At 38.3% G+C, this 26167-nt stretch overlaps 1 protein-coding gene across 8 annotated transcripts in view; it reads left to right on the top strand.

Moving 5' to 3' along the window:
* Positions 1–4777: 4777 nt before the first annotated feature.
* The window catches only part of RCBTB2 (RCC1 and BTB domain containing protein 2), a 59812-nt gene continuing 38422 nt past the window's right edge, over positions 4778–26167 (top strand). For 2 of the 8 annotated variants that reach the window (XM_040448411.1, XM_040448420.1), the window contains exon 1: positions 14143–14303. The gene's annotated coding sequence lies outside the window, so the exon portion shown is untranslated. Of the gene's footprint in view, positions 4942–9586; positions 9724–14142; positions 14304–14597; positions 14968–15110; positions 15207–16905; positions 16949–26167 lie in introns of those variants that run through there. The other 6 variants (XM_040448412.1, XM_040448417.1, XM_040448419.1 and 3 more) reach the window with 6 other exon arrangements.

Raw genomic sequence — 26167 nt, forward strand, 5'->3', positions numbered from 1 at the left:
AAAATAAAATAAAATAAAATAAAATAAAATAAAATAAAATAAAATAAAATAAATTGCTACATTGGTTTTAGTTTTAAGGAAAAAGCACTTGAAATAGAAATCAGAATCTCAAGAAAATACTCAAATGATATAAGGTGGTAGCTAAATTGTTTATGTAACAGAAGGAACCAAAGGGTCTGTAGGTTGTAAGGTGGAAGAATCAAAGGGAACCACCTCCATTAGGAACGGAGAGACAAGAAACCCCTATGGCAGTTTGTTGGCTATGTGCTGTGGTTATATCTTGTCAACCTCTTCTTTTTTTCTCTTCTGTGAAATATTTAGGAAACTTTACATTGTTAACAAGGATTTGTATGAGTAAATTCATGATGGGGCTCAAAGATGAGTGTTGAATGCATGGTGTGGAGAAACAGAAATTGACCAGCAAGATGGTCTAAGAATGCAACTTCTGAGTCAGAAGAAAATTATGTAAAGAACTTAGTTTAGTCTGATAGCTTTTATGCCCAGTTCATGACAGAATACATTTCTAGATTTCTAAAAATAGGATTAATATGTCAACAATTGTTCATATTTAATGAACTACCAAAATTCAAGTTGCAATACAAAAAAGATGTTTCAATGTATGATCCCATCAACAGTACATAAGAGTGTCTGTTCCCCACACCTCACCATTAGCCATTAGGGAAATGCAAATTAACACCACAGTGAGATACTAGCACATACGTATTAGAATGTCTAAAATTTAAAAGACTTGCCATATTGGGGAAGACATGGAGAAACTGGAATTCTAAGATATTGCTCATGGGAATGTAAAATGGCTTATCCACTTTGGAAAAGATTTTAATAAGTTTTATTCCTACTGTGTGATCCAGCCATTCTACTCCTAAGAATTTACTTAAGAGAAAAAGAACTGAGGGGCCTGGTGGCTCAGTTGGTTGGGAGTCTGACTCAGTTTTGGCTCCCGTCATGATCTTGTGGTTTGTGGGATGAAGCCCCACATCAGGCTTTGTGCTGATGGCAGGGAGCCTGCTTGGGATTCTCTCTTTCCCTCTCTCTCTGGCCCTACCCTGCTTGTGTTTTCTCTCTCTCTCTCTCAAAATAAATAAACTCTTTCTTTTTAAAGAGAGAAAGGGAACTGTATATATCCATACAAAAACTTAAACACAAATGTTCACAGCAGCTTTATTTGTAAGAGCCCCAAACTAGAAACAATACAAAAGTCCATTAACAGGTACATAGATAAACAAGTTATAACCATACAACAGAATACTAATAAGCCAAAAAAAAAAAAAAAAAGGAATGAACTATCAATACATACAACAACATGGATGAATCTCAAAATCATTATGCTAAATGAAAGAAGCCAGATTAAAAAAAGAGTACATACTGTGTATTATCACTTATATAAACATCTAGAAGATATAAATAAACAAAGTAGATGGGTAGTTTTTTGGAGAAAGGAACAGTGAGGAACAGAGGTGATGAGATTGCAAATAGGCACGAGGAATCATTTGAGAGTAACACATGTTCATCATCTTGAACATGGTGATAGTTGCCAGGGTGTGTACACATGTTAAAACTTGTCAAATTGTACACTTTAAATATGTGCAGTTTAATGTTTGTCAACTATATCTCAATAAAGCCCTGTATGTATATATGCACATGTATATATACATGTAGACATATATTATACATATATAAACATAATATTATGCCTCAATAAAGCTGTATACATAGTGATTGATAGATTGATAGACTGAGTGCTTACCATATGCTAGGCACTGTTTTGGATGTTGAAAATTCAGTTGTGTCAATTGAAGTCCCTGGCCTCAATGGAACTTTCCTTATAGCAGAAAGACACTACTCACCTTCTCTCCCAAAAGCAAATAACTATATAATAATAAAGAAATGAGCCACCAATAATTTTCCTTTTCTCTTACAATGAAGAACAATATAAATGAAAATGGCAAAACTCAGTGTAACAACAAAATACTCATTTTTTTTTCATAATATTGGAAACAGACTGCTACTTTAATTGTTAAGGTTCTCAAGTACAAACTATTAACCAAAGGTTAAGTACACCTTTCCTCAAAAAAAATCTGTTTATCTAAACTTACTTCTAAATACCTTCTGGGCTAAAGAGGAAATGAGAATTGAAATTTTGTACTTCAGAAATGATAAAAATGAGAACATCCTGAGGGATGTAGTCAAAACAACACTCAGAAGAGAACTCATAGCCTTAAATCATGTACTTAGAACACAGATGATCTAAGCATTGACCCATGAAGCTAGAAAAAGAACAACATAAATTCATGGGCAGTTGAAGCAGATTAATAAAAATAAAAGTAGAAAATGATAAAATAGGAAGAAAAGTAGAATTGATCAACAATACCAAAAGCTGATTATTTAAAAAGAGCAATAAAACAGACAAACCTATGAGAAGTCTAATAAAAAGAAAGCTGAGAGAGGAACAGAGAGAGAGAAACCCTGTTAGATGTTAGATTCAGGCACCCCTTGACTTGAAACCCAGTTCATTTTGAGCAAGTTACCTGACCTCTTGAAGCTTAAGTTTCTCATTCATAAAATGAGGACAGTGACAAGGTGCTTATCTCATGGGATTGTTATGAGGATTAAATTAGGTCATATGTACTTAGCACAATGCCTTACACATAATATGTATACAGTAAATATTATCCTTATGATTATGATTAATTGTGCCCGGTACCTGGTACATTGCAAGTACTCAGTAAATGTTAGTTCCTTTTCTCCTTGTTGCCATGGTTCTATGTATCAAATCATTTTCGATTGTTCATGACTTATCACTAATTTATTTCTAAAGGCAAGTGTGCTCAGGCAAATGAGATGTGCTGAGACAGTAATTTGGGGGACAGTGATGAAAAAACATCAATGTTTGAAAAGTTTGACATGAGATTCCATAGTCTTCGTGTGAAGAGTAGATTAATTCATGACTCAGAGATGTTGAATTGCTGGCATTATTGCCAGAATTGCCAAAATACAATTCTCCATTATACAATATGGGGATATCCAATATCTTACAAGGAGGGCTGGAAAGAGTGTCCCTGTAGTCAAAATAATCAGTCACCTTCAAGTCCCAAGCACTAAAGAGAAAATAGAGAACCGGTGAGCTTCCTAAGGGTTGTCCATTTGAGGTAGGGATCTCTCTGAACTTTTAGGGGGATGACCGAGATACATCTGAACCATGAGCTAGTTTGAGTGGCCCCATGTGGAAAAGGAAAAGGAGGAGTTGAGACCAGGAGAACCAGGAAGACTGGTTAAACTAGGGCCTGGACATTCTGATGCATGAAGTAGGAGGAAGTCCTGGGTCACAGATGGAGATCACAAGAGGTAGAAAGGTTGGAAACAAGGGTTTGTGGAGAGACCAGAAGGACACTGAAGCCCAGAGCTGAGCCAGAGAAGAGCTGTTGTCAAATCCTATTCGTATTGTAGTCCAAAACAAAGCCCCATTAAGTCCTGTGGAAAGAGATTGGAAATAGAAGCAAGTTAAGAGGTGAGTATTAGAGAACATAGAGTATGGCCACAGTTGGGCAGTATTTTGTCACATCTTCCTGGCTTCTTGATGGTGTATGTTCTGCCTATTTTGCATCCCTGTTGTAAACCCTGTTGACTAATAATTGATCCCTAATTTGCCAAAGGTCTTACTCTTTATTTCTCCCTCTATATGTTACTTGGGAAGTCCTGTGAGAAGAGGATCCATAGCCATTTGTATGGTGATGTTGAGACAAATGTTCAGTACATGGTCCATACATACACCAGGTTAGGTGGTTCTACGTGATGGGGCCAGGACTTTTCTACAGTATTCTCTCCTAATTTTAATTTTAGGGACCTGAAGTTGGCTTTACCTCAACTCATTATGCAGGCAATTATTTCAATGTATAAAAAAAGTAATAAATTTCATTTTGTTCCTCATTTCTCTGTGATACACACGAGATCATCAGTTCAGACCATACTACTGAGCTTTAGAAACATTAAACCAAGCCTGGCAAAATGAGACAATGAATTGGTTTCCAAGTGTTCTCTAGTGACTTGGGTCTGAAACATGAAACCCTAGCTAGGAACTAGCACACCAGATAGGAATCTCGGAAGGGAGCAGGATTAAATAGACATCAGCCCTAAATAGTAGAGTCTCAACAAAGTTTCTTCTAGGTGGGGCTCTTATACTTCCTCACTGACCTATGCTTTGTATTTTCACCAATTGAGATGGACTTCATGACCCAAAGCAGATCCAAGATCCTGATTCTTGAATAGCTTGGTAGGGAGACAGTCCCAGCCTTTCCTTCAGGTTGCAGATATGCTACAGTATTTTCTCCAGACCACCATTGGTTCAAGATTGGGGGGACATAAGTTTTGAGTTCCTATTGTTGCAGGGAAGTCTTAGGGAGGCCTTATCTGACTTTTGACTAGGCTTCAGGACAGTCTATCTCCTAAAAGGCAATTTTGGTGAACATCTAACTACACAGAAAGGCTGTAAATGACCAGGTCCACTCCAGAAGTTATAAGAACACTCCCAGGTGAGAGTGTGAGGAATATCACCTCACTGAAGACTCAGGCCAGAACAGAGAGGATACTAAGGCTATAATATGGTCTTGGGATTTCAGGCCTACTATATTTACATTGGGGTCAAGGCTGCATCCCTATCTGTAGCAGGAGGTAAGTCCTACTGCCAGTCATCAGGGGAGGGGCTGGATCTATCAGACCACGTAACAAACCTACAGATGACTTGGCAAAGAGTTTCAACACTTCCATCCTGGCTGCCATGAGTAAGCTGTTTCTCCTTCAGAGCTCTGACCCAAGGGTGGATGGAAAAAACCTTGTTCTCAGTTCCCCTCACCCCCGCTAAGATACTTTAAATCCTGCTGAAGACTCCAGTGATGTTAAGAGAGAACAAGAGAGAGGCTATATGAAGTAAGTATTTGATCATTCCCTCATTTCTCCTCTCCTCTCCCTCCCAAAATCACTGCTCAAATTCAGGCTTGCATCGTCTCTCATCAGGACTTTTGCAGTCACTTCTTCATTTGCTTCTCTATATCCCTCTGTCCTCCACTTGCCATTCTGGGGGAATGTATTGGATCTCTGTTTAAAATTCATCAATGCCCTCAAGGAACTGCCTTTCTAGACTCATCCCCACGTGGTCTTCAGGGCATTTCCCCACTGTAGATTATGAGGTCCAGGAGAGCAAGGTTATCTCCTTCATTGAAGTTGCCCCAGCAACTATGGTAACACAGGGCATACAGCATGTGAGCGGTAGAGAGTTGTTGGTTCAGTTTCCTTTGATTACTGTCATGATTGGCATAGCCCTGGCTTCCTGTGCTGATGGCCTGGCAGAACCAGCCACATAAATGGTAATTAATAATAGGAAGAAAGGCCTTTTTCCAATTGTATGCTGGAGGCCTAGATTTTTTTTTAAAAATATCTCTTTGGTTTTAAGAATATGCAGCTTCTTGGGAGAATAGAATGTATCAAAAAAATAGAAATTTCTTAAATGTAAGCTAAAGGGAGACTACTTATTATTTTTACCACCAAGTGAAAGTTGTCCCAATTATATTTTCTTGGTGACTGGAAAATGTCTCTAACAAAACCCATGTTTTTCTGGAAGTTTTTTCTTCAACAGGATGATTATGTTCCACTGGACTAGGAGTATTGTTAATTATAACAATAAGATACACAAAGGGGAAAAAAATCACAAAAATTTTCAGATCAGGAAATGCTTAAAATGTTTCCAAAAAATGTTTATCAGGAAATGTTATTCCAGAATCAAAACATTTCCTGCCTGGTGATTATACCATGGAGAAAAATCATGTGATGTGATGCCAGTTATGGGGTCTTATAAAAAAATTTTTTATCACGAGATACATTTATTTGAAAGAAATTCATTATAAGTAACATGAGATAAATGAGAATTGCCCAGAGTCATACTTTTCAAAAAGTTTATTATTTACATAAAAATTTAAACTTTATACCTTATAGGAAAATACAAGTAATAAAGTAGAAATTCACCAATCTCTCAACAGTCAGAGATAATCAGTCTTAATATTTCAATGAACTTAATTTCAGTCAGGTCTTGGTGTAAATATATGTGCTTGTCATCAACTCTATGTAAATAGTTTTAATGATATGTACTGTATCAGCAATATATCATAGATATCTTTCCCTGTCTGTACATCTAGATCTGCAGTATTAATGTTCATAATTGTGCCTATGTATCACATGTATCTACTGGGACATTCCAAGCTTAAGGTGCAGCTCCCCAAACATAAGTCCCTATGCGACAATGTGAAAAAAGCTGAGGTGGTGTGGTGGGAAGAGGGCACTTGAGTGGGTGGAGGGGTCTTTCTTAGAAGTGAACTTCCTTATATGTGTCTACAGTCAGGACCAATTATATACCCACCCCAGACACTGCCAAATGAAAATGAATTGATAAGACAGGCTCAGTCAAGCCAGAATTTCTTCTCTGTGACTGAATGCATTACTACCTGCACAAAAACAGGGTTCTGTGAGAAAAAAAAAGGAGATGAAACAAAGAAGCAAGTTTAAATCCATGGATTCACAACGATACCAACAAACAAACTCATTTGGTCACCATTGGAGAATGCTAGTGAAAAAAACTCATTATTTGAAAAACTGTCAAAGTAAGAGAAAGAATCATGCTCTTCCTATATCACTGGGAAATCAAATCATTGAGGAAAGTATTTCCCCCTCTACTGAAGTATTCCAGCTAATGAATGAAGAAGAAATGATAGAGTTAGGATTTCACCATTTAAAACATCTACTGAATTACATTATGTCTAATTCATAATACCATATTCAATATAGTATGACTATAGGCATTGAATATCAACAACTGTGAATGTCACAGAAACAATCCAACATCATATCCTTCTCAATGGAAGGACACAACACCATCTAAGAAGTCATCTTGCCAAAAAAATAAAAATAAGACTTGAATATAATTAAGGCTCTAGATTATTAATTGATGCAAAATATGGAGACTGTCCTCAGGAAAATCCTGATTTTGGAAAATCTAGAGGACAAATAAACTGGTTCTTCAACAAATAAATTGCAAGGAAACAAAAGGTGCTGGAGAGGGAACCCACAGGTTGAAAGAAACTTAAAAGACCCAGCAACCAATTGCAATATGTATACTTTATTTGAATCCCAAGTAACTCAAACTGTTAAAAACATATATATTATATATAATATAAATATAATAAAATAATATAAAATATATATTTGTTGTATATATAATATATAAATATATGTGTCATATATAACATATATATGTATGTTATATATGTATATATATGTATAATATATATGCATATATGTTATATATGTGTGTGTGTGTGTGTGTGTGTATATATATATATATATATATATATATATATATATATATATATATATAGTACTTGCAAGGTAATTAAAAAACTGAGTTCTGAAAGGACCTTTCATGATCAAGTAATTAGTGTTAGTTTCCCTAAAAGTATGATAATAGTGTTTTGGTTGTTTTTCAAAAAAGACTTCTTATCTGTAGGAAACATCCATTGAAATATTCACAGATGGAATGATAAGATGCTTCAAAATAATATGTAGTGGACAGAAGTATTGATAAAAGAAGGTTGGCTGTGAATTGCTAATTGATGAAGCTGAATGATAGGTGCATGGGGCTTTTAATCATTCTATTTTTGTATATGTTTGAAATTTCCCCTAATAAAAAGTAAAAAAGGAAGGGAGGGAGGGAGGGACAGAGAGAGAGAGAGAGAGCAGAGAGAAAGAAAGAAAGAAAGAAAGAAAGAAAGAAAGAAAGAAAAGAAAAGAAAAAAGGGAGGGAGGAAGGGGGGGCAGACAATTTTAGGTGGACAGTCAAGAGTATTTGCCATACTTTAATTTATCTAACCAGTTTGTTATAGTAAATAGGTTACTTTCTATTTTTCCAAATTATAAAAATGTTATACATCTTCCTCCATGTCTCTTTTCATACCAGTAACCTCATCCAGGTGGGATTATTGAGTCAAAGGACAATTTAATACCTAAAGTCAAACTGCCTTCCAATCTGCCTTCCAAAGAGTTCTACCAAACTACACTTTCAAATGGATTTAAGGACTATTTAAATAAAATGATTGATATTTTTATTGAGATAATGTTATACATTTACATTAGTTTTAGGGAAATGGACATCCCTATATTATTGAGTCTTCCTATCTGAAAACAGCATGTTTCTCCATTTTACCTTCCTTTGTCTCAGCAGCTTTACAGTTTTCTTCATAATGATTTTTGTATATTGATTTTGTAACTGGTTGCATCACTAAATTCTATTGTTTCCAAAAGATTGTCAGTGTATTTTCTTGGGTTTTCAAGATCTACATTGGTCATGGCCAAAGTCGGGAACTCAAGTGGTATTTGACAAGGAGATCCAGAAAAACCCAAATCCTGTTTTGACTTCCTTTTCTCTGAAGTCCCTAAGAAAAGTACACGTACACACACACACACACACACACACACACACACACACACACACACTGAACAAACCAAAACCCAGAGCAGGCTATAAAATCTGCCCTGTTTATATCTTCCCTAGAATCCCATCCTCAGTCTTGGTGCTTAACCCCACAATGCAGGGAATGGCCAATCCAGAACAGACCACTTGGCCAGGAGAAGGCTGTGCAAGAGCAAAAACATATTTGCTCCAAAGCTTGGGGCAGTTAGACTGTATCACTGGGCTCGTCTTGCCTTTCAGGGATAAGGAATGAAAAGCCACAAATGGAGCTAATATGTAGGCTATCTCCAAGAGGAGGCTCTGACATTTTTTCCTCGAGTCTTATAAAAAGAGTCACAAGAGTCATTCCCAGTGGGTCCACTGGACAGTGTGCTACCATGACACGGTAACAACTCCATTTTCACAGAAGGGTGCCCATGAAATGCCTTTGAACTTGATCAACCCAAAATTGGAATGGAGCAAGAGGGTAGGAAAAAGGAGTTGTATGGATCCCTTAGCCAACAAATCTAATTGCATAGTTTGTAAAAATAATGATATTTTCTGCATCCTTTTCAGTCTTTATATTCCTTACTTTATTTTCTTTTATAAGTGCATTAGCTAGTACTTTCTGAATAGCATTTGAGCATTAAGCATATGTTTATTCCTATATTTAATGGATATGCTTTTAAAATTCCACTATTAAACATGAAACTAACTTTTATCAAAAATGAATATTGACTATTGAATTTTATCCAACATGCTCTCAGCATCAATTAAAATGTTTCTATTTCTTTGACCTGTTATTATGGAGAAGTATATTAGTAATATTTCCCCAAAAACTAATCAAAATTTTCTCAGATTCAGAGCACCTGAGTGGCTCAGTCAGTTAAGCATCTAACTCTTGATATCAGCTCAGGTCATGACCTTGCAGTGACATGGTGCCCCACATCGGGCTTGGGATTCTCTCTCTCCCTCCCTCTCTGCCCTTCCCCTGCTTGCCTCTCTTTCTCTCTCTCAGATAAATAAATAAATTTAGAAAATTTTTTTCTCAGATTCATCTTCTCCTTTCTCTTTAAGCATACCCTACTCTCGCATTGAGTTCAAGCACTCTTGATGTTCTGCCTGGACTGACTGGATAGAGTCTTAACATGGTCCCCTGGCCCCAACCTCACCATTTTCCCCACTACAAAATAGGGAGCCTCCTCAACACAAAGGTCAGTATGTCATCCTTTTGCTTAAAATTTTTTGTTGGATTCTGTGATATGTCTTACTGTTGCATTGCCAAGGGCTTTTATTATTTGGCCCATTTACTTTTCCAGTTCATTTGAAAAGAGCCCACATGGTCAAGTGGGAAGAGCTTCAGATTGGAATCAGAGATGGATTTGAGTGCTAGCCTCACCTCTTACTAGTTATGTGACCCTAGCAAGTTAGTTAAGTCTCCACTGTTTCATCTGTAAAACAAGGCCAAAATTAAGTTGCAGTTTATTGTAAAGATTAGGGTAATGTACTATAAAAAGCACAGCCCAAGAAAGCACTCAGAAAATTACGGCTACTTTAATCTTTTCCCATTACTCTATCCTCTCCACATAGCCTTTGTTCCTGCTTTGCCGAGCAGAACAGATTAAAATTCTCGAATACATCATACTCTTTCAGATTCTTAGAATGTTTCCCTTCCCTAACATCCCCATCTGTAACTTTGTTCTCTCAGCTAACTTGTAAACATCCTTAAAACTTAACGCCAAAAGTTTTTTTCTTTTGGAAAGCCTTAATTGACCTCCTCCTAATGGTTTGTTGTTCTCTTATTGCTGCCACGGTAACATGTACATGTATCCTATCATCTTCGTTGCTTTGTATTCTAGCACTGTGCTGGGATATACCATGTCACATACCATGGTTAAGAGGAAGTGTCTGTAAAGGCACAGTGTAACTGACATCTCTCTAAAATACAGAGAGCTGGACCGTCTTTGTGCCTTCCACATTAGAGTGGCCTGGGCGCTTACTCTCTCCCACACAACTAGGAGGAGCCAGGACCCCAGGAGAGTCACCTGTCCTCACTCAGAAGTGGCAAAGGAGGAGGATGCTACATGATGTCTATATAATTATACTCGAACACCCCGTTTTCCCAGCCCCTACGTGCTTTAAGGAGGGCTAATATTCCTACAAGGTTGCCCTTAGATGATAGAGTCAGAAAGTTACTTTTTTTTGCAACCTAGCTGTATTTCTAAGCTATGATGTGTAGGGATATAGGTTATAGTAGTGATGACATTATCTGGAATATTTAAAAGAAATGATAAATTATGAAATAATAGACCAAAAAGAAAACCATAAAAAACATATATCTAGTACAGAGGCTATCACTTCTCTTCTAAGGAATGTGTTGTGTTTAATGGTCTTCTTCCCCTCTCCCTTTCCCCTCCTTCTTTCCGCTGGAACAGCTCCCATCATTCAGACTCCTTGCTGCAAACCAGTCCTTTTCAACCTTCAGTTCCTGGCCAGTTGGTTTTCTCAGAGTTTGGTCAGCTGATTCAATTCAAGTCTTTGCTCTTAGTGTTTGCAGTATATATTATTATCTTAAACATAGTGGAGGGAAAGTGGGGCAGGTGTATGGGACATCTTTGTACTATTTTTGTAACTTGATGTGAATCTATAATTACTTTAAAGTAAGAAGTTAAAAAGAATTTCTTCCACTTAAAGTTTTATGAGAAAAATCTGTACCTTTTCACCTTGTGCAATGGCTTTGTTGTTATCCTTCATTTGATGGATAATGAGATCCTGCTATTTATCCTATGAGTGGGATGATGGATTGGAAAAAGCAATGAAACTCAGAATCCAAAGACTTGAGATAATTTACTTCATAATCTGGGCATCGATAAAATGAGGATTTATATTTAATCTCTCAGCTCTATGATAATGCAAATTTACCAAGATTTAAGTAAGTATCTCATGTTAAAAGTGATTAAAGAATAAACATTTACTTACTGCATAGTATAACAAAGGTAAATTTTTAACTATTATATACATTTCATGATTATTATATTTAAAATGTTGTATGCATCCAAATTATTGTATTTAAAATATTACAGAGTCAAAACATGTAGTGAAATCAGATGCCTGCCTGGTGGTACTCTAAAGTGAGTGGCCTCTAAACATTTTTGGTCTTGTATTTTGATTACAAAAAATACGCACTATTGTCAATGTACATGTTAAATATTAGTAAAGTTTGATTTCTTAATTTAGATTAAAATGGAGATATTCTAAACGTTTCTTGGGGGTGCCTGAGTGGTTTAGTTGGTTAAGCGTCTGACTTCAGCTCAGGTAATGATCTCATGGTTCATGAGTTTGAGCCCTGCATGGGGCTCTGTGCTGACAGCTCAGAGCCTGGAGCCTGCTTCAGATTATGTGTCTCCCTCTCTCTCAATGCCCCTCCCCTGCTCTCACTCTGTCTCTCTCTCAGAAATAAATAAACATCTGAAAAAAATTTTTAAAGTTTCTTCCCACATTCCAACTGCTCTAGGTATTAGATTTGTTACAGGAAATTTCCCCTTCTGTATTGTGGGACTAAACCTGTTGAATCCTTTGCTCTGATCATTCTTGCTGCAATCACATCTTAACATTAAGTTCCCTATTAACAAGATGTTTCGTGGTAGAAATTGGAGAAAGTGTAAATAAAATGTCTTATTTTTATTATTATTATTATTATTATTATTATTTAGGAATAATCTTAGGACTTTTAACAAGTCCTAAGAACTAAGAACTTTTATTTCTAAAATACCTAAATCTTAAAATATTAATTTGTAAAGGAGTATCATACCTGCAGGGAAAGAAATACTATATAGGTTGATTTGTAAATTATGCACTATATTATGAATGGAAGTGGTTTTCTGTAATTTTGCTCTCTAAATGGTCACTCAAATTCCTTAAAATACAAATTCCTGAAATACAAAGTAGTCTGGATACAGGAAAAAGGTGGAAGGAGAATTTGACTGTTTGAATTAGAAAGAATTCCTGTTTAATGAACCAACTCTAAACTTGTTTAATGATGAATTTTAGCTTTGGTGGTGACCAGAGGAAAAACCTTTTCCTGAACAGAAAAACAAGTCAGTGGATTTTTTTTATGCAGACTCAGTGTTACACAGCTTTGCCACAAGGAGAGGAATGAGAGACCTGATGAGGGTATAAGAAAAGATGACCTAAAGCCTTTTTGGATTAGATACCAACCTCTCTTAAAAAGTCAGCTTATCCAGGCAGTCAGGCCCAGGAGAATTGGCACAAACTATCTAAAATGAGAGTAAACCATGGATTCATGCTTATGTGTAGGTCTCTTAATGGAGTATGGATGCATATTTGAGGAACTAAAGGGCATGTAATCAATGTAATTTGATTCCACAAACATTTATTACACATTTTATGGTACAGAAATAAGGCATATCTTGCTCTTAAGAGTTTCACAATCTAATGAGATATAAACATCACAAATAAGAGAAGGAAGGTCTGTTTAGTGATAACCCCACCTTATCTCACTACTTAGTCTGGCAACCCTCTCCCTTAGATAAATACTCTGGAAGGAGTTCCTTATAATTATCCTTTTCAAGTAAAAAAATCCAAGCTGTCCTTTCAGTTATGGTTATGTTACCTTTTATAACAAAAGGACAAAAGGTAACTGATTGTTTCAGGGGAAAAGCTTAATCTTAGGCAGTGAAATGTATGTGACTCCTGCCCCTGCTCATAACCTATAAAATCAAGTAAATAAATGCAAGTCTCCTTCTGGGGTTCAATGTAGTATGCTGTGATAATAGACATAAATGTCTGCCAACGACAGCAACTGCAATAAAAACAGACTTTCTGGAATGATGTTTTTCCGGTGAATGACAAAGGCCAGATCAAACAAGACGACAGAATCACTCGGGATTGACATTTCTATCTGGCTGTGCTACTTTTTGGCAAATCATTTAAACGTTGAACCTGTGCCCTCATTTACAAGCCAGTGTAAAGGCATTCAGCTTACCTCCCAGGAACAGCTAATAAGATTAATTGTGGAGCATTTTACCAAAACCCACTCAGGTCAATTTAAGTGTAAAGTGCAAGAAATTATTGCACATTGTAATTATATTACATGTGGTGCATTTTACTAAAGTCTGCTGAGGCCAATAGAGGAGCAGTGTAATACAACACATTAACTAAATTAATAAACGTAAAGTGCGGTTGTTCCAGAGGACCTCGGTCCCAGGTCACCCCACGACAAATCAGTCATTATTTCAGCATTCTTATTAGGAGAGCACAGGACTTTGGCTCCACAGCCCAGAGGGGCAAACAGGGGGAAACCGCGTGAAGACGTGATTTGAGCTCCCTGATGGTGGACCGGCTGGGGGGATAACTGTAGAAAAGGTTGCCCACACTACAATTTACACGCCTCACCCTTGCAAATTCCCAAGACTTTGGGAACCAGAACCCGAGCGGAGGAGAGGGGTGCCCCACAAAGCGGAGATGGACCCAGCGAGGGAGGCGAGATGCAGTCGTGGGGTCCGCTCCGAGAGGGGGAGTCGGCAAGGAAGGGGCGGGGGCGGTAGCGGGCAGCCGGAGGAGGAAAGGAGGGGCGAGGCAAGGCGCCGTCGCCGGCCCCCTCCCCTCCAGTGCGCTGTCCTCCCTTCCCCTCCCCGGCCTGGCACCCGAGCGCAACCCGCCGAGGCCAGGCTGCTTCAGGGGGAGGCGCCAACTCGTCGCTGCGCCGGGCCCTCGACCGAGCAGTAACGGCGACCCAGAAAGCGGAGCGGATGCGGCTCGGGCCTACGCTGAGGTAAGGGGACAGGATGGTGTAGGAAGTCAAGAGGGTACGTCAGGCTTGCAGCAGGCAGCCCTCAGATCCCCCGGCGGCGGGCCACTTCTCCCCGCCCCCGCTGTCCAAGTTCTCGAACGCGGCGACGGTTGGAGAGCAGCCCCCGGAGTTACACCCCCGCCCGGGCCTAGGACCTAGGCGTTGCCGCGCGTGCGCACACCCCCTGGCGGGGGCTGGGCGCGGAACTCTGGGATTGTCTCCCCACCCAGGCCGCGGGGCCCGGGCGGCGCTGCGCATGTGCGAGCCTGCGGGCGGATGTGGTGCGCGTTGCGAGGGTCGCGTGTGGCAACGCCTGCCCGGAGGCTTACCCGCCTCCGGCGGGTGAGGCGGAGCGGCGCCCCGGGCTGTGGCTGCGGCGCCTGCCTCAGAGTTTCGCCTTCCCACTCCCCTCTTCGCCCCGCGTAGGCTGCTGTGGTTTTCGTTTTAGTCGCCTCGACCCGCGGCTGGCGTTCTGAAAACCCATTCACCTAGCTCCCGGCCCCGAACCAGCTCGCTAACTCAGTGTTGTGCCTCCGACATTTGGTCCTGTTGTCGAGGGGACAGCGCAGAAAGTGTGGCTAAGCTAGGCGAAGCTGCTGTGGAGGCATAGGAGGAATCACCGAAAACCTTTATTTTAAGCCGGAAGGTATTGCTCCGCTCAGCCCCGGAAACAGGTTTTTAGCCGCTGAAAACTTTCCAAGCGCCCCGCCTTGGCCGAGGAGGAACTTCCTGTCTGAGTTGGAAGGCGAGTTCAGAGCGAACTTTTTGTTTTTGTTCTTTGGGAAGTTACATAAAATGTCAGAACAACTCGAGTCCAGGATTGTCACAAAATGCATGTCACAGCGCTGCCTCGTACCGCGCTTGGCGACTTAGTCTTTCTTAGAGGTGAATGAAACTGCTTAGGCTTGACGCTCTTTCCCCCCAGACTCCAATGACAGGCACTGTTTAATGTTTACTGAGCCTCCTGGCTTTGCACACTTCTAGTACCAAGTTCCTGCTTGGCTTTACACCTTTCTGCGCAGTGGTACTGAGTTAAGTCAGTTTCGTGACTCCTGAGGCTACTTGGAACGGTTTTTGACGATGTCATTACTGTGCCTTGTAATCTTATATGGTGTGCTGATAACGGACATTTGGGGGCTAGTAAGTAGAAGAAGCACTTACTATCAGGGAATCTGAGTACTCTAGGTGAAAGGTAATCTATTTCCCAGGGCATTGGGCAGTTTGTACATGTTATTAAGTAGTAAGTAAAGGCAATTGAAATGATACATTCTTGCACACCCCACTTCCACCATGCAGGCCTCTTTGGGCCCAAGTGGGCCTCCAGCCTAGAGCCTAGGCATTTGCTAATTACGCCATCCTCAAAGCCCACTTTCCTCGTCCACCCAGTGTGTATGGCACCCACCTTCATTCAAGCCTCAATTGCCTTCACTTTAGAGAGGTGGCTTCCTCATTTAAAATAGCCACTGCTGGCTGTCTCTCCAGCCTCTTACCCTGTTGTTCTCTTTGGCTCTGTAGCACTTACCACTGTCTGGTATTATGTATTTGTATGTGTATGCTCTGTTTCCCTTATATTCAGAGCGTATTTTGTACTAAATTCTCAATGTGAATTCACTCATTCATTCGACAAATATTGAGTGACTACCTTGCATCAGGTCCTGTCCAGGTGTTTGGGATATGTACGTGAACAAAATAGACAAAGATCTCTTCCCTCTGGAGCTTATATTCTAGAGAAGAATGACTGACAATAAACATATTTGATTATCGTGTTAGAAAATTGTGCTATGAAAAATGAATAAGGAGAGCAGGGAAAGAGGCCTGAGAGTACAGGTGTGGGTTGCAATTTTATAGAGGATGGTTATGGTGGATGCTTTTCTTTATTTGAAACTGGGTTGAAGATTCACCAGTATGATGTCATGCTTTAAGGTATTAAATTATTGCTCTTAGAGATTTCTGAATGAACCAGGCAAGACTTAGACAAAGAGGCTGATAGATAGTAAGGTGTGTTTTCCTTTGGGTCCTTTACTTCAGAAGAGTACAAACACTGTGTTTAAATATCAAAAACTATTAATCTGGAGCTATACATTTAGGGTACTTATGGGGTTTGTCTGTCTTTAGGAGTTTGTCATGTTTAATTTTGGTTTTATCACTTGGTTAAAGTGAAATTACAATGCCCCTAAGATACCACTACTTTTGAAGTTTACTGGCGTTGTATTGGTATAAATCAAAATAGACCAGACGAGAGATTTGAGACCAGGAGTGGAATTATCAGGGTTGCAGAATGACATCAAAGATTCCCGTTTGGGGCTGCATGGGGATATTTACTTCAAAGGAGCAGATAGCTTGCCTTTCTGAAAGGGATATTTATAGTGTCCTTTAGTGGAAGGCAGATATCCTTCTCACTTTCATTATCCAGAAGGAATATGTGTCTAGTTCACATGGTGATCCCATCTTAACAATATGAGAGGAAACTTAAGGGATAGTAGGGTTTTTTTCCAGCATTTTTCTGACAATGAAGCATGTGTCTTATGTGTCTTCAGCCTTGCTAATCTAACCTGAGCTATTATTTATTATGTATATCTCTCCATGGAAGACGTTTTGAGCTAACAAGTACCAGTGGATAACAGATAGTAAGTAAATCATAAATAGTGATCACATTATATGTTCTGTATTGTAATGAATGTATATGATACTGAACAAAACGAATCCCAAATGGAAATGAGCCAAGGCTAAGAGAGCCTACCATGCTGAAGGAATGTTTATGTTGTGGGATAAGGATCTTTCACAATTAGGATTCTATTTCGTAGGCATGTTAGGATTTTTTTTTAACTGTACTATATCTATAAGGACCTAAATTTCAAGTGGATTTACAAATGTCTCAAGTATCAACTTATTTTAGCTAGTATAACAACAGAAAAACATCAATATATCTTGATAATTTTTCATATTTGGAAGGGGCACTTTTGCTATGTGTAGTTGAAAAGGCTGACTTTGACAAGCTCGGTAATCTCTTCAAACTAAATACAAATTTGCTTGGGACTGAAGATCTGCCTCATCTCTCTTGATGAAATTTGAAACCCTTCCTTTATATAAACCTGATTAAAGCGGCAATGATGTTTGTGTGTTCTAAAAGTCAGTTTGATGCTTATCGTAAACATGGCAATACCATTTCCTTTGAGGTGGTACCTTACTTTTAGTTGTGATTTTAGTTTTTCAGTTTTGTCCATCCTATTTTTAATTGCCTCACATTAGTTAGCAGCTGTGTAGGTGTTTCACTATTGTCACAGGCTTAGGACCTCTCATTCAAGTGGAGGTAAATTATAGCTATCATCCTTTACAAATGATCATTGGGATCATCATTTCTTATATTATATTTTTATCATTCATAACTCACAGATGACATCCATTTAATGATTCAGCTAGCATATAGTTGGGAATCATCAGTACCCCATTGACATTTACTTTGCCTGGAGCTCATTAACACACTGTAAACTGTGTTGGCATCCTAAAAGACATTAGTTTTCTTTAATGTCCTACTTCTTTCATTATAAAAGCATCATCAACTGTGTTGCCCAGATGGGGGAATTTGTTAAAGGAACTGAGTTCTATATTGCAAGGACACTTTTTTATATATTATATTTTTAAAGCACAGCTTTGAAGTTGACCTCGTATTATTAAATTGGATTAAAAAGATATATAACACTGGGCTTTATTTGCAGAAATTACTGTGTTTTTCTTTTTTTCTTCAGGGATTACTTCTAAAGAATGGTTATCAGCTTTTAGAAGTTCCTGATCAATTGCAAAATATCCATTTCCATGGAAAATGCTTTGCTCTCATAGATACAGTGTGTCTTGGTTATTAGCTCTTAAGGCCCACAAGTACCATTGTGTTGGGGTAATGTTGACACAAGCACCTGGGAGGTGGTTATCCTTTTGCTCCATATTATTTTGTTTTTTCTTTTATGTATTTACTTTGGCTTAGTGCCTTCTGCAGGTACCAAATCAACATTTGTTGAATAAATTAGGCAAACGAACGTATGTCCTATAATCAGCTTAACTCTTTATTTGGGTCAGAGGTATTACCAAGTAATATGACACATTGTCCTACTAGTAAACACACTGATTAACATTGATTGCCAACAATAATATGTAGAGGCTACCTATTATATGCTTTTTGCAGGGAACTGAATTATTTGACCTGCTCTTTGAGAGGATTAGGAGTTGATATGTTTATCATGTTCAGTTATCAAAAGACTATCTTCTTATCCACCAGTCTTCAACTGTGTAGTTATTCAGAGTGTAGGGAAAGCTCTCAAAATACAGTCTATAAGAATAAGAACTTATCTGTTCCAAACAAGGATAATTTGGAAATAAACTGTTGAACTATACAAGTTTAAGAAAACAGATATAATAGGAAATGTTAGGGGGGTGGTCCAAGATGGTGGGTGTACTCAGCTCCTCCCATGGACATACCAAATCTACAGCTACATATGGAAAAATTCCCTCTGAAAAAGACCTGAGAACTAGCTGAATAGCTTCTTCACATCAAAGCAGTAAGAGGGTCACGTGTGAGACAGTCCCACCAAAAACCCCACTGCCAGAGTGGTGACCCACAGTTGGGAGGAATCTCACAAATCTGGAGCTTCTCCTTGATGAATGAGGGGTTTATGCCCCACATCAGGCACCGCAATCCCTGGGACCTGCAGTGAAGAGATGAGCCCTCCAAACATCTAGCTTTGAAAACCAGATGGAAAATGGATCTCACAACCAGGAGACCCAAAAGGCTATATAGTAGAACTGAGATATTTCTCGGAAAGGGCTTGCATGCAGACTCACTCAGGAACCAGCACAAAAGCAGCAGTTTGAAAAGCACCTAGACTATATGTGAAAATTTATTTTCTAATCTTAAAGCATCTGCTGGAGGGGCAGGGACCAGTTGGGACTCTGTCTGGGGACAGATGTGCTGGTGTGTACTATTTTGCACTCTTGCTCTACCTAGATACCATGGGCAGGCATGGTTGTTTTTCCTGGGTTCCATGGGCCTGTAATAAATGGAGAGACAGTTCTCGATAGGCTGTCACCCCCAGGGCACTGCACAGACAGCAGACTGAAACACACCCCCAGTCTGTTTGTGAAAAAGGCCTATTTACTTGTTCTGACACTTCAGCCTGAGGGGCAGACTTCAGGTCTGCCACATATGTAGAGGCTTACAAATGTGCTCTCAGGGAATATAGGCAAGGAGATGCCATCTTTGTGCTTTCCCTTAGCCTCATTACTGTTTGCCAGGGCCTCCCAGAAAGGAGCTTATGCAATGGTCTGAAGCTCCAGTTTTTGCAACTGTCACTCAGGGGACAGTCAGATCGCTTACATTAAGAGAGTCTATACTTGTTTCATAGGACTGTATGTATTTGCATATTCTAAAAGCTGCTGCCTGAGGGTCTGGCTTCCAATCAGCCTAAAACTAGGTGCTGACTGAGATTCCCCCCTTTGGAACACGGACAGTTCTTGGCATACCTTCAAAAACTGGGACCTGTCAAGAATAAATCAGACTCCTTAGACAGTCATAATGGTTCAAGAGACAACCAAGAGCTAGGGCAAAGTTTAAAGATAAAGTTCATCTGTACAAAGCCACTTTAAGACTGGGAAAGGTAGTTGTTTCTCTCATTAGATATAAACTAACACAGAGGGTAAAGCAAAATGAGGAAAAAGGAATATGTTACAAATGAAGGAACAAGGTAAAACCTCAGGGGGACAAAAAAAAAAAAGACACCCTCAAAAACCTTAAAGTGGATGTAAGTAATTTACCTGGTAAAGAATTCAAATTAATGGTCAAAAAGATGTTCACCTAAATTGGGAGAAGAATGAATGAACACAGTGAGAACTTCAACAAAGAGAAAATATAAGAAAGTACCAACTGAAGTCACAGAGCTGAAGAATACAATAACTGAACTGAAAAATATGCTAGAGGGGGTTCAACAGCAGGCTATATGAAGCAGAAGAAACTATTGGTAATCAAGAAGACAGGGGAGTGGAACTTACTTAAACAGAACAGCAAAAAGGAAAAAAAAATTAAAAATGAGATAGCTTAAAGAAGCTATGGGACAACATAGAGTAGCATTAGCATTATAGGGGGTCGCAGAAGGAGAAAAGAGAGACAAAGGATCAGAAAATCATGTGGAGATTAAACAGCATTCTGCTGACCAATGGGTCAATCAAAAGACTCAAAGGAGAAAAAACAAAACAAAACCTTGAGAAATGAAAATGGAAATATAACTTACAAGATCTATGTGATTCATCAAAAGTAGTTATAAGAGGGAAGTTCATAGGGATTCAGACCTACCTGAATAAACATGAAAAATCTCAAACAACTTAACTTTACACTTAAAGAAGCTAGAAAAGAACAAATGAAGCCAAACATAGTAGAAGGAAGGAAATAACAAAGATCAGAGTGCAAATGAAACAGAAACAAAAAATAATAGAAAAGATCAATGAAACTAAAACCTGTTTCTTTGAAAAGACAAACAAAAGGTTGCCAAACCTTTGGCTAGACTCACCAAGAAAAAAAAAGTTCAAATAAAATCAGAAATGAAAGAGCAGTTACAACTGATACCACAAATGCAGTAGACCATGAGAGACTGCTATGAAGAATTATAGCTCAACAAATTGGACAATGAGAAGAAATGGATACATTCCTAGAAACTTTCCATGACTGAATCATGAAGAAATAGAAAATCTTAATAGACTGATTATGGTGTATTACAGTAAGGCAATTGTATCAGTCATCAAAAACTTCCCAACAAATAAAAGTTCATGACTTTGCTGGTAAATTCTACCAAACATTTAAAGAAGATTTAATATCTGTCCTTAACCTCTTCCAAAATATTAAGGAGAAGGGAATTCTTCCAAACTTATTTTACAAGGCCAGCATTACCTTGATACCCAAACCAGACAAGGATATCACAAAACAAAACAAAACAAAACAAAACAGAACAACAACAAAAAAGGATTTTATAGTTTACTATCCCTGATGAACATAGATGCAAAAATTCTCATCAAAATATTTGCAAATACTGCACACAGATTATTAGCAAATATAACATGAATTCACTAATACATTAAAAAGATCATATCATGATCAACTGGGATTTATTCCAGGGATCAAGGATGGCAACATTCACACATTAATCAACATGATACACCATATTAACAAAATAAAGGATAAAAAAATATATAATCATCTCAATAGATGCAGAAAAGCATTGGACAGAGTTCAACATTTGTTTAAGAAAAAAACTGTCAGGGCACCTGGGTCACTTAGTTGGTTAAGCTTCTCACTTCAGCTCAGGTCATGATCTCCCAGTTTGTGGGTTTGAGCCCTGCGTCAGGCTCTGTGTTGACAGCTCGGAGCCTGGAGCCTGCTTCAGATTCTGTGTCTCCTTCTCTTGCTACCCTTTCCCTGGTCATGCTCTGTCTCTCTCTCTCTCTCTCTCTCTCTCTCTCTCAAATATAAATATTAAAAAGAAATGTTAAAAAAAATCTTAAAAAAAACCCAAAAACAAAACTCTTATCAGAGTGGGTAAAGAGGTAACATACCCACTCAACATAATAAAGGCCATATATGACAAGCCCAGAGCTCACATCATACTCAATGATGAAAAGCTGAAAGCTTTTTCTTTAAGATTAGGTAAAAGACAAAGATGCCTACTCTTGCCATTTTAATACAACATAGTGTTAGAAGTCCTAGAGCAATTAGGCAATAAATAAATAAATAGCATGCAAATTGGAAAGAAAGAAACCTTTGACTATTTGTGACATGATTTCATATATAGAAAACCGTAAAGATGCCACCAAAAAACTGTTAGATTCTTTAATTCAGTAAAAAATAAATAAATGAATTCAGTAAAGTTGCAGGATATAAAACCAACATACAAAAATCTGTTGCATTAAAAAACATATATTTTATTTTTGGGAGAGTGCAAGTGGGGGAGGGGCAGAGAGGGAGACAGAGGATCCGAAGTGGACTCTGCACTGACAGGCTGACAGTAGTGAGCCCGATGTGGGGTTCGAACTCATAAACCACGAGATCATGACCTGAGCCAAAGTCGGATGCTCAACCCACTGAGCCACCCAGGTGCCCCATCTGTTGCATTTCTATACACTAACAAACTGTGAGAACGAGAAATTTTAAAAATCCCATTTAGAATTACATCAAAAATAATAAAATACCTAAGAATAAATTTAAGCAAGGAGGTGAAAGACTTGCACACTGAAAATTATAAGACATTGATGGAAGAAATTGCTGAAGACACAAATAATTGGAAAGATATCCCATGCTTATGGATTGGAAGAATTAATATTGTTAAAATGTCCCTATTACTCAAAGCAATATATAGATTCAATGCAATTCCTATCAGTCCCAAGGGCATTTTTTCACAGAAGTATAACAAATAATCCTAAAATTTGTATGAGACCCTGTGTAGCCAAAGCAATCTTGAAAAAGAAGGGCAAGGCTGGAGGTATCATGTTTCCTGACTTCAACCAAATTATGAAGCCATAGTAATCAAAACAGGTTGATATTGGCATAAAATCAGACTCCTAGACCAATGAAACAGAATAGAGAGCCCAGAAATAAACCTATGCATATGTTCAATTAATTTCTGCCCCACAATGCAAGAATATACAATGGGGATAAGGACAGCCTCTTTAATAAGTGGTGTTGGGAAAACTGGATAATTACATGCAAAAGAATGAAACTAGATTACTTAAACTATACACAAAAATTAGCTCAAAATGAACTAAAGACTAGAATGTAAGACTTGAAACCATACAACTAGGGGAAAACATGGGCAGTAAGCCTCTTGGTATTGGTCTTGGCAGTGTTTTTTGGATCTGACATCAAAAACAAAAATAAACAAGTGGAACTACATCAAACTAAAAAGCTTCTGCACAACAAAGGAAACCATCAATAAAATGAAAAGGCAACCTACAAAATGGGAAAAAAATATTTGCAAATCATATATTTGATAAGGATTTAATATTCAAATATGAAGAACTCATATAACTCAATAGCAAATAAACAATTAAAAATGGGCACGGGATCTGAATAGACATTTTTCCAAAGGAGACATACGGATGGCCAACAGGCACAGGAAAAGATGCTCAACATCACTAATCATCAGAGAAATGCGAGTCAAAACCACAATGACATGTCACCTTGCACCTGTTAGAATGGCTGTTATCAGTCTGCCAGGAAATAACAAGTGTTGGCAAGGTTGTGAAGAAAAGGGAACCCTTGTGCCTTGTTGGTGGGAATGTCAGTTGTGCAGCCACTATGGAAAACAGGTTCCTCAAAATCGCATATGATCCAGCAATTCCATTTCTGGGTTTTTACTGAAAGGAAATGAAAACACTAAATTGAAAAGATATATTCACCCCTGTGTTCATTGCAGCATTATTTACAAGAGCCAACATATAAAAACAACCTAAGTGCCCACAGATAGATGAATGGATAAAGAACGTGTGGTGTATATACACAACAGAATACTACTTAGCCATAGAAAAGAATGAGATCTTGCCATTTGAAACAACATGGATGGACCTAGAGGCCACTATGCTAAGTGAAATAAATCAGAGAAAGGCAAATACTGTACGATCTCACTTATATGTGGAATCTAAGTAATACAACAAACAAAAGTTATAGAGATGGAGAAAAGGGTGGTGGTTGCCAGGAGTGAGGGGGCTGGGGGAGCGATGAAATGAATGAAGGGGGTTCCGAGGTACAGACTTCAGGGTATGAAATGAATACGACATGGAGTGTGATGTGCAGCATGGTGACTATAGTCAATAATATTGTAGGTGCATATGTTGAGTGTTGCCAGAAGAGTAGATCTTGAAAGTTCTCATTAATAAGAAACAATTTTTTTTTCTTGTAACTTATGGTGGTGAATAGATTTATTGTGGTGACCATTTCACAGTGTATACAGATGTTGAATCATTATGTTATACACCTGAAAGTAATGTTGCATGTCAATTACACCTCAATAAAAAAGAGAAAATAATAGAAATATCAGCACAGAACTAGTGCGACTCAAAACAAGATCAGATCTTGTCACTTTTCTGCTCAAACCTACTTACCTCAGAGCTTTAGCAGTGGATAGATTTTGTGTGTGGATCACTTTTGCTCTAGATGTACTCAGAGCTCACTTCTTCCTTTCTTCAAGTCTTTCCTTAGATATTATATAGTCAGGGAAGCTCTCTGACCACCCTGTTCAAAATTGAAAACCTTATAATCAACCTGAAGACTCCTGATCCCTCCTATCTTGCTCCATCTTCATTTTTATGGCACCATCACTTTTCCATATACAGTATAATGTACCTATTATGATTGTTAGCTTCCCACATTGGAATGAAACTTGCACAAAGCAAAGAAAAAAAAAAAAAGAAATGTTATACAAAAAAATTACCTTTGTTGATGTATATTTGCTTTTGAAAATTACTGTTGCAAAAACTTGAAACATTGGTCCTGTGAGTATCCAATTTAGGTCCTCTAAAGGCAGAGATCAGTGGTAGGAGTTTCTTCTTTGAAAAGGCATTCTCTCATTTTCTTTTTATATTGCGAAGCGAATGTGAGTATGGTATGATTCTGTAATAACATAGTTCTTATTACATTCCAAAAAAAGGAAATTCATAAGAAACTGTTTTGCGAAGCATAGGCACTTATTAATATGAATAATTAACAACATACATGAGTCAAGTTGTAAGTGTGAAAACACATGTAAGGAAAAAAACAGTAAATAACATGTAGTAAGAATTGTATGGAATAATCATTTTTTTTTTACATTCATTTATTTTTGAGAAACAGAGTGAGACAAAGTGTGAGCAGGGGAGGGGCAGAGAGAGAGAGGGAAACACAGAATCTGAAGCAGGCTCCAGGCTCTGAGGAAGCGGTCAGCACAGAGCCTGATGCGGGGCTCGAACCCACAAACTGTGAGATCATGACCTGAGCCAAAGTCGGATGCTCAACTGACTGAGCCACCCAGGCACCCCATATATGGAATGATCTTAATCTGTGACACTCTATCACTGTGAAGAGATCTTCCTAATACAGATGCCAACCTCTTCTCTCTAAGAGAAGAAGAGGTCTATAAGAGGTCTATAAGAAACATTGCCCTCCTGTGCAGAAAAGGGGGAAATTTGTAAACAGTTTTATTGTATTGCATTGTATTGTATTTATTTTATTTTATTTTATTTTACTTCATTTCATTTTATTTTATTATTTTATTTTAACTTAATTTTGTTTTTTAAGTTTATTTTGAAAGAGAGCACATGCATGTGCATGATTGGGGGAGGAGCAGAGAGAGAGAGGGAGAGGGAATCCCAAGCAGGCTCCATGCTGTCAATGAGGAGCCTGACTCAGGGTTCAATCCACAAACTGTGAGATCATGTCCTGAGCTGAAACCAACAGTCAGATGCTTAACTGACTGCGCCACCCAGGTACCTCAACAGTTTTATTTTTAAAAAAATTTTTTTTCAAGTTTTTATCTAAATTGCAGTTAGCTAATATACAGTGTAATACTACTTTCAGGTGTAGAATTTAGTGATTCATCACTTACATACAACACCCAGTGCTTATCACTAGTGCCCTTCTTAATATCCATTACCTGTTCAACTGCCATCCTCTCTTCCAGCAACCCTCAGTTTGTTCTCTTTAGTTAAGAGTCTGTTTTCTGGTTTGCCTCCCCCCCTCCCCCGCCGGCCCACATTCATCTGTTTTGTTTCTTAAATTCCACATGAGTGAAATCATACGGTATTTTTCTCTGACCAACTTATTTTGCTTAGTTTAATACTCT

This window comes from Herpailurus yagouaroundi, unplaced genomic scaffold (genome assembly GCF_014898765.1).
Source record: "Herpailurus yagouaroundi ecotype Mexico unplaced genomic scaffold, PumYag 197, whole genome shotgun sequence".
NCBI lineage: Eukaryota > Metazoa > Chordata > Mammalia > Carnivora > Felidae > Herpailurus > Herpailurus yagouaroundi.